The sequence below is a fragment of the Pseudorasbora parva genome, chromosome 19 (genome assembly GCF_024679245.1).
Source record: "Pseudorasbora parva isolate DD20220531a chromosome 19, ASM2467924v1, whole genome shotgun sequence".
Lineage (NCBI taxonomy): Eukaryota > Metazoa > Chordata > Actinopteri > Cypriniformes > Gobionidae > Pseudorasbora > Pseudorasbora parva.
The window spans coordinates 17,909,520-17,919,019 of record NC_090190.1 but is presented as its reverse complement, the minus strand read 5'-3'; the positions used below and the strand labels follow the sequence as shown (position 1 = coordinate 17,919,019).

Sequence of the window (9,500 nt, the reverse complement as noted above, 5' to 3'; positions counted from 1 at the left end):
CGAGTCACATTCGCTAAATCCATTTGTTGGAACCTTCCCCATCAGACAGAAGGTGAGCCACCAGTAACCATGGTAACCAGAACAGGGGACTTTCCATTTGCCTGCTAGTTCCAGTCGCCCAATCCTTTCATACACAGACACATCTACAGCAAGTAGCCTACAGCAGGGGTCGTTGTCTGGAACAGACAGATTATAATTACTAACCAACCTGCTGTACAGATGGACATTTTTGAACAAAACACTCTTGTCAATTGAGGGGAACAAATAATCAGGACCCACTTGAAAATTGCCATATAAGAAAGGATTCAGATTTGTATTTTTCTGATCAGAAATCATTGATTTTAACATTTACATAATTTAGCAGGAGTGACTTAAGTGCTTGTGGAATACATTTTTAATTCTGGAAGCAATAAGTTTTTAACCCTTAGGAAAAAAGAAGTATACTTCAAGTTAATTTTATGAAGTATACTTAAAGGGGTACTTCAGCACTGGGAAGATGAATCTGTAATTTAAAGGAACAGTATGTAAGAAATGTATTTCACTTAATCATAAAATGGCCCTGATATGTCATTAGACATTAAGGAATCATGTTAATTTCAAATACTAATATCACTGACAACAATAGTCTGGCCAGGATATTGTCATTTAAAAGTTGTTGTTGCAGCCCTCAACTAATGTTGATGTTTTGGCCTGAAGCTCCACCCTCCACCTATCGACCAATCACAAAGTCCGTAGTGATTCGGCATCCGAGGGGATGGGGATACACCACTCTACAGTCATTTGAAAGTGATTGCAGTACCACTTTTGGCCACAATCTTACATACACTTCCTTTAAACTTGGGTCATTAAAGTAGTAGAAATGTGAAATCATTTTTGAATTTGGTGCCTTCTAGACTAAAAAAAGACAGAAAATGTATTTTTGTCTCATGGGGATGATAGACAACAATTCCCAGAATGCATTGCTTCACTACCCGATGAGGCCACTCCCACCGCGTTCATTTTCATAAAATCAGTTCAGTTAGAGAACAGACACTAAAATTAAAAACTGAACGTGTCTGTTCAATATAATTTGTGAGTCGCAGAGTGAGTGTCACAGCACAAACACAGCAGGAGTCAGATTACATTCATCGTGATCAATGAGCTGAATGAGCTCTCGTGCTCTCGATCATTTGAATATACTCCAGGGTTTCTACTGACACAAAGCCATATGCTAATCGCTGTAGTAACCCTTTAAAATAGTTTTCAAGTATATTTTTAAGTTATACTTTATGTAGTCAGTATACTAATATGTTTACTAGTAGTAAACTTACTATTTCAATAATGTTTGGGACTAAATTGGCCCACTTTTAGTATACGTTTAAGTGTACTATAAGTGTAACAGTAGTAAACGACAGCTCTGGAAAAAATTAAGAGACCACTGCAAAATTATCAGTTTCTCTGGTTTTGCTATAGGTAGGTTTGGGTAAAAATTTACATTTTAGTTTTATTCTATAAACTACTGATAACCTTCTCCCCAAATTTCAAATAAAAATATTTCAAATAAAAAGTAAGCCACTCCTGGTGCAAAAATTAATGCAGCTCGGATTTGTTTGATGGCTTGTGACCATCCATCTTCCTCTTGATCACATTCCAGAGGTTTTCATTGGGGTTCAGGTCTGAATATTGGACTGGTCAGGTCTGGATATTGGACATCAGGACATCTGGATACTGGATATCAGGTCTGGATATTGGACTGGCCATTGATGAAGGGCTTTTTTCTAGCTTTGCATGACTTCAGCCCTGCCCCTAGGAGCCTGTTTTAAACCGTCCTTGCCATGCACTTCACCACAGCTGTCTTTTGCCATTCTTTTTTATGTCAATTGATGTCATCCTACAGTTATTGAGTGACATTCGAATGAGTTGGCGGTCATTCCGGTCAGTGGAGAGTCGTTTTCGCCCTCTGCCAGTCTGTAGCTATGTTGTCCCCAATGTCTGCTGCTTGACCTTGTTCTTATGAAATGCTGTCTGTTAAATTATAAGGATGGAAACAACCCGACGCTCACTGTATCTCTCTGCCAGTAAAGCCAGAATTGAACCCCTCTTTCCCTTACTCAAAACTTTCCTTTTCAACTTTTTTCACATGGTCAGTAGTTATTTTTTGATTTCAATTACTTTTGAGGTACTACTAGCACTGTTTTTGCCATCCAGCTGGTCCTATTGCAAGAGGATAGTGATGACCACAGAAGTGTTTTTTTTATACGTTTCCTTATTAAATAAGATTTGGTTCAGGTGATCACCTAATCAGCACCTCATTCAATAGAATGAGGTGTGCCTGTGTTGGAATTCAACAGATATTGTATACAGATAATTGTATACTTGTAGAGATACTGATTTAAGAAAAAATTGCAGTGGTATTTTTTTCCAGAACTGTAGGTTTCTCGTTTGTATTGCGTCTGCCCTTGTGAAAAAAAAGTGCACTTTAGTGTACTTTTATAAAGTGTACTTATTACACAGATAATATACTTATACTAAATACACTTAATTGTGCAATTAAATGCAATGTTTTCGGTGTACTTAACACACATTATATGTAATTGATTTCAAATTTATCACATATTAAGTTGAAATAAAATACAATAAGTTGCAATTAAGAGTGATTTTTTGGAACAACTTAAGTGGTACTTAAATACAACTTTACATGTACTTTCATAATCGCTTCTAGTGTATTAAAATTGTAATTAAAGTGCACTGCTCAATGTACTGACAAGCAATTAATGTGAACTAAAACATACTTTAATGTCAGCTAAATATACACTTAAGTGTGAATTAAATGCAATGTTTTCGGTGTACTTAACACACATTATATGTAATTGATTTCAAATTTATCACATATTAAGTTGAAATAAAATACAATAAGTTGCAATTAAGAGTGATTTTTTGGAACAACTTAAGTGGTACTTAAATACAACTTTATATGTACTTTCATAATCGCTTCTAGTGTATTAAAATTGTAATTAAAGTGCACTGCTCAATGTACTGACAAGCAATTAATGTGAACTAAAACATACTTTAATGTCAGCTAAATATACACTTAAGTGTGAATTAAATGCAATGTTTTCGGTGTACTTAACACACATTATATGTAATTAATTTCAAATTTATCACATATTAAGTTGAAATAAAATACAATAAGTTGCAATTAAGAGTGATTTTTTGGAACAACTTAAGTGGTACTTAAATACAACTTTATATGTACTTTCATAATCACTTCTAGTGTATTAAAATTGTAATTAAAGTGCACTGCTCAATGTACTGACAAGCAATTAATGTGAACTAAAACACTTTAATGTCAGCTAAATATACACTTAAGTGTGAATTAAATGCAATGTTTTCGGTGTACTTAACACACATTATATGTAATTGATTTCAAATTTATCACATATTAAGTTGAAATAAAATACAATAAGTTGCAATTAAGAGTGATTTTTTGGAACAACTTAAGTGGTACTTAAATACAACTTTATATGTACTTTCATAATCGCTTCTAGTGTATTAAAATTGTAATTAAAGTGCACTGCTCAATGTACTGACATCCATTCTACTGTCTTAAAAACAAGCATTTAATATGAACTAAAATATACCTTAACGTAATCTACATGTACACTCTAATATAATGAAATACATTCATAATTACATTTTTCAAATAATACAGCTGCAATTTCGTATAATAAACACATCCAAATTTAAATCCTCTACATTTATTGACATAACAATCTGTAAAACAAATATACAAAAAAAACTTTTTTTTGATGCCCAAGAAAAACCCAAAAAACTATTTACACAAACACAAGAACATATGTATTCTGTCAATTTTATCATTAAATTCAAGTGATGCCATATTGATGCTCTTTAATGTGACATGACAGATCACTGTAAAGACACATCAGTTCAAGCAGCACTGCGGCACGAGTGAATGTGATCACCTTGTCATAGTCAAAGAATTAACATGAATTAACATCAGAAAGTATGTTAAGGATACATTACAACTTACTAAAATGTATCACATTGTGTAATCGTTCAGTGTTTCAACAGCAGAAAGATGTCGATAAAACACGAGAGAGATGAACTCTTTCACTAAATGTATGCATTATATTAGCCTATATATTCATCATATTCTACTTAACCTGAAAACCTGAAAAAAATCTAACCTATAATTAGATTTATAAGTTAATGCATGAGAAGTTTACACGTTTGCATACAATGCAAGTGCAAGTAAGGCCTCCCTATATAGTCTACACTATACAGCATTCTTTGTCGTTTGATTAAACAAGAAACAACAAGGCAATTATATATTACATTCTGAATCAAATTATAATCTTTGTGGGCCCTTTGTTAGAGTTAAGCTTGGTAAAACGTCCTTCAAATATGTCGCAGCCTCAGATTGGAATTTGCTCGAGACTGAGTTGAAGCTAAAAGATCTGGTGACATTTAGTCATTTTAAAATTTTACCTCATCATTTTGAGAGTAAATTAATGGTGTGTAATTGTTTTTGACTGGTTGTATGTTTTATGTTTTTTATGTGACTTTTTATGTATAACTGTACATGCAAACAGAGCTGCCTATCTTGGCCAGGACAGGACATTTTAATCTCAGTGAGTTTTTCTCCTGGTTAAATAAAGGTAATAATAATAATAATTAGTAGAGATATTTTTTATATTATATTTTTAATTCTTTAAGAAACCTTTAGTTTAGGACAATTACAATTTGTTCAGTAAACCAATAAAAAAATTAAAAAAAAGCATTTTTATATTTAGTGTTCCTCCCCGAACTGTCAGCTTTGTGTACTGTTACACCCCTATTATTAATGCAATCTTAAAATCAAAAGTTGTATATATGTTAATTATTTAATGCATTTTTAACTTGCATGAACAATGACTATAAATTTAATTAACCAGCTTTGAACTATAATTTATTAAGCAAGGTCAACCACTATTAATAAACACTGTAAAAAATTAAATAAAAGAAATAAATAAAAATAAATCACCGTTAGATCATGTCGGCCAATACATTAAATAACGTTAACAAATTAGATCTTATTGTAAAGTGTTACTGAACTTATAAGCTCTTAAACCTTTACTAGCACCAAAATTAGTACCAAAAGGTTTATTCTAAAATCTTATTCCAGCATTACAGTGAAAGAAAAAAAAAAAGAAAAAAAAACTGAAGAACTCCAAAGGCACACAAAATTGTTTGTCACCAACTATTTTCAAGTTGTTTGGAAAGTGCTGTTTATGTCAATGTCCGAGAAGCTCTCCATCAGTAGGAAACTGGCGCACCATCTCTCCACAGTAGATGTGAATGGACATGTTCCAAAGAGGCAGGAAAGCAAAAAAAATATATACCTTGAGGAAAGAAAAAGAAAACGCAAAGAAAAAACTTGTTTATAAAACAGATCTATCCATTATTATAATTGGCTCAATTAAATTAAAACGATAGATGTACAGTTGTGCTCCAAAGTTTATATTCACACAGCAGTATCTGTATGAAAAGAAGAAGAAAAAAAAAGAAATCATAAAAATGAGCATGTTGTCTCTTTTTTATCTAGTACTGCCCTGATGAAGCAGTTTATTCTGCACGGTGTGTGTACGCTTTTGACCACAACTGCATCCCCTATGTGATGAATTACCTCAGTCGTCAGGGTAGAATGACTGGAGAGGTTCCTTCACGTATCCCACTGAGCACATCATCTTCACTGACACTGGACTTTAAAAATAGAGAACATTTTAATAATGGTTTTTATTCCTACTTTACAGGGAATTAAACATAACTTAAATATAGATAAATAACCCAAGACCAATGTAAATTGAGACAAGTATTTTTGCATTTTTCCTCATCTTGCCTTGCTAGTTTATTCTTACCTCGCCCATCTCCATGAAGGATGTTCCTGTATTTACCACGCCTGGCACAGCAATGCTGCGGCTCCATTCCTTTGGGTGTGTGGCCTGTAAAATATATAATGATTAGGGGATCTGTAAATGCACAAGTGGGAATGTATTACTTACAAATGGACAAGATGCAAAGCATTTAAAAGCTAAAGACTTGATAGCAATGTTTTAGCTTGTGTGATCAGTGTCATGGCTGGGCATAAATTCATAATTAACATTAACTTGACCTCATCAAGATGGCTCTGTAATTCCACTCAGCTTGCACTGGATCTCCAATAACACATCTGTATTGATCCTACAAAATAAAAAATAAAATAAGATAAGCACAAAATATTAAAAACACAAATAGTACTTTAACATCTTACTCTCCAAATGCAAAAAGAAAAGAACATATTAAAATCATTATTTCATTACTGGTTGTTATAAGTTAATATATGGAATAAATGTATATAACGTTAAATGTCTTCTGTCCATTTAAAAAGTAGGAGTTCGATTCAAATATTGTATTTACAGCAGGCAGATTCATTGAACATGCCCACACCGGCGATCACATTCCGATTTAAGAAATTATTATAATGCAATCTTAGATACATGATAGGAAACATGATTAATTCACCTCCCGAGTCCATAGTGCGTCTATCCTATCTGCGATTAAACTAAATAACTACACCGTAATAGAGAGCTACCATGTTACGGTGAAAATGTAAAATCAAGAGAGCTTATATCAAGATATACTTACTTGACTCGTTATTTGTAGTAGGGCTGGGAATCGATTCCAAAAAGAATCGATTCCTCGATTCCAAGGCGTTGGGAATCGAGAGTCGATTCCAACGTTTGGAATCGATTCCATCTCGGGGAATCGACTCCTCTTTATTCACTTGTCTCTCGCTTACTAATAATGATTGGAAGTCTATTTATTTTTTGCAAAAGGTTCTTTTGAACACTTAGTTTCAAATTACGAGTTAAAAATAAAGCAATAGACTCTATGCACGAACTTTGCTTACGTATTTCCGGTAGAATCTCAGACCGCGTCTTTACTTCCGCATAGCACATTCTACAGCGAAGTGTACTACCGGCAAAACTCATTCATAAAATTAGTTTGACAGCGATTTATAATTTAAGTATTATGTTATATTACACACACACACACACACACACACATATATTATAGTATAGTATAGTATAGTATATAGTATAGTATAGTATAGAATAGTACAGTACAGTATAGTATAGTATAGAATAGAATAGAATAGTACAGTATAGTATAGTATAGTTAAGCATTAACGTCATTCACGGTAATCGCGGGAAGCTCTTGTAAACAGCGAGTGTAATTTGCCATCATCTCCACCGAATTCTTCACACAGGCGCAGCACCGGAAGTAGATGGGCGGGCTGAGACAAAACGCGGAAGTGATCGTGCATAGAGTCTATTCAGCGTTTTTTTTGCGTCATTGTGTGATGACGTCACTAGAACGTAATTCTAACTACTTATTTTTATGGTATGAAACGTTCAAATCGAGCCATATGAGAACGCATATCGCTGATTATTACTATACCTTTCCTTTCACTTAGTTTAATAGTGTTTATTGCCATTGTTTCCTTCTGTGATGCTGCATCGTGGACAAGTTTGCTACATTTTGCACACAAAAACTCCATAATTTTAAATTGTGAAATGGTTCTGTTATCCACAACGGTAGGTTTTGAGCGCTGCTTACAGATGCAGATGTGAGGGTCTTATTTTAATTTTCTATTTTCTTTTATTTTCATTAATCCATTGATAACAGAAAGAAAATGCGCCTAGTACAGCTTATAATGACCGAGTCTATGTTGCTATAGTAATGAACGCAACTTGCTCGCGCATCTGATTGACAAATAAACTGCGCACTCTTATATAATTTTTTTTCTTTAATATTGTGGTTATTTTACCTCGTACATTCTGTGCAAGCACTTATTTGAATGTAGTCATTTAACTTAACTGTGCACATGCATTTTAGACATGTCATGTAGTTTTAAACACATCCATGAATAATGTGCTATCCTTTTGATTTATTAGGCTAAATCGCATTTACTTCTGGGCTATATGGGCCATTTCAGGAGAATCCATTATTTAAAATTCATCAGAGTTATGGAAACGTATCATCATTTTACAAATAAAGTTTCAGAGAAGGATACTTTCTACATCCTTGTATCCTGCGGTCACTCCGGAACTAGGTTCACCATCGATTTTGTTAAAAAAAAGAAGAATCGAAAAGGAATCGAAAACAACAGTGGGGAATCGATTCTTGGAATCGACTCTGTCGATTCCGGAAACAGGAATTGGAATCGGAATCGATTCCAAAAATTTCGGAATCGACCAGCCCTAATTTGTAGCATATAACGTCTCATCTGTAATGATCCAAACGGTTCGCTCCTCTGTTGTCTGTTGTCCTTCAGCTTCATTATGCATCGCGATGACGCAAACATGACAGACCGCGCATTTTTCAAAATCATGACGTAGTATTTTTGGCGCATGCGCATTGAAATATTAAGTATAAATATAAAATAAGATATTTCGTGCATTAAATGTTGATTATAAATGACGTATTAATTATCCATTTCTGTTCAGGTTGTTCTAAAACACTGTGTAGTTGGACTGTATTTCAGAGAACTTGACTCATTCACCTAACTAAAAGTCAATCATGTTTACAGTGAGTCTGATTAAAATGAAATGTAGCCTATTTTAACTGAATTTTAATGCAAATTAATTTGGTTTAGATTTGTTCAACTTTTTCTTGCAATTAATGCAATTAAATGTGTGTTTAATCGCCATACAACAACATAATATTTAAAGTAGGTTATTCTGTACACAGATGTAAAGTAGCCTACAGTACATTAGACAACTCCTCTCATAAAGATTGACAATGTCAAATTATGTAGAAAACTGACACTTGTAGTTGAGTTCATAGGAGCTAGTTATAACATTTCAACAGTATGTTGTACTGGAGTGTAAGCGAGTGAAATTTTGAAGAAAAATAAATTAACCAATGTAAATTTGGACAACTCACTTTTTTTTTTAAATCATTTATTTTCCATGTGCTTTGTCATTAGTAAAATAAGTGCACTTTATGAAACAAACTCATAATTAAAATGTTTTAAGTAAATTTAGGTGTAGACATTATTACAAGGTGCATTTTTAAAAAGTGCACTTAAGTGTGTTTATAAATATTGTCATACAAGTGTACTTTCTTTAAGTGAAAATTAACTAGATATTATTACAAAGTGCACTTATTAAAAGTGCACTAAAGTGTGTTTGTAAATATTGTCATGAAAGTGTACTTCCCTTTCGGGGAACTCGAGCTGCGTCGAAACGCTGTGAGAACGCCTCTGCGTTAATGCGTCGTGAAGCGCCTGTAGAACCATTCCATCGGAAAAAAGATCGATCGTCGCCGACGTGATGACGTCGCCGACGTGATGACGTCATCAACCGGAGACTATAAAAGGTCCGCGAACACAAACAGGAACTAGCTTCTGTGCCTTCAGTAAGCGATCTGTGTGAACCTGTCTGTCTATTTGGTGTTTTTGTCTGTCTATTATCAGA

At 33.7% G+C, this 9,500-nt stretch overlaps 1 long non-coding RNA gene across 1 annotated transcript; it reads right to left on the bottom strand.

The window, feature by feature from the left end:
• Window positions 1-3,747: 3,747 nt before the first annotated feature.
• Window positions 3,748-6,191, bottom strand: LOC137048009 (uncharacterized). Its single transcript, XR_010899304.1, has 3 exons — window positions 5,898-6,191; window positions 5,666-5,742; window positions 3,748-5,381 (listed from the first exon to the last, which is right to left on the bottom strand). It is a non-coding gene; the product is annotated as an uncharacterized lncRNA (long non-coding RNA).
• Between the last annotated feature and the right edge of the window lie 3,309 nt (window positions 6,192-9,500).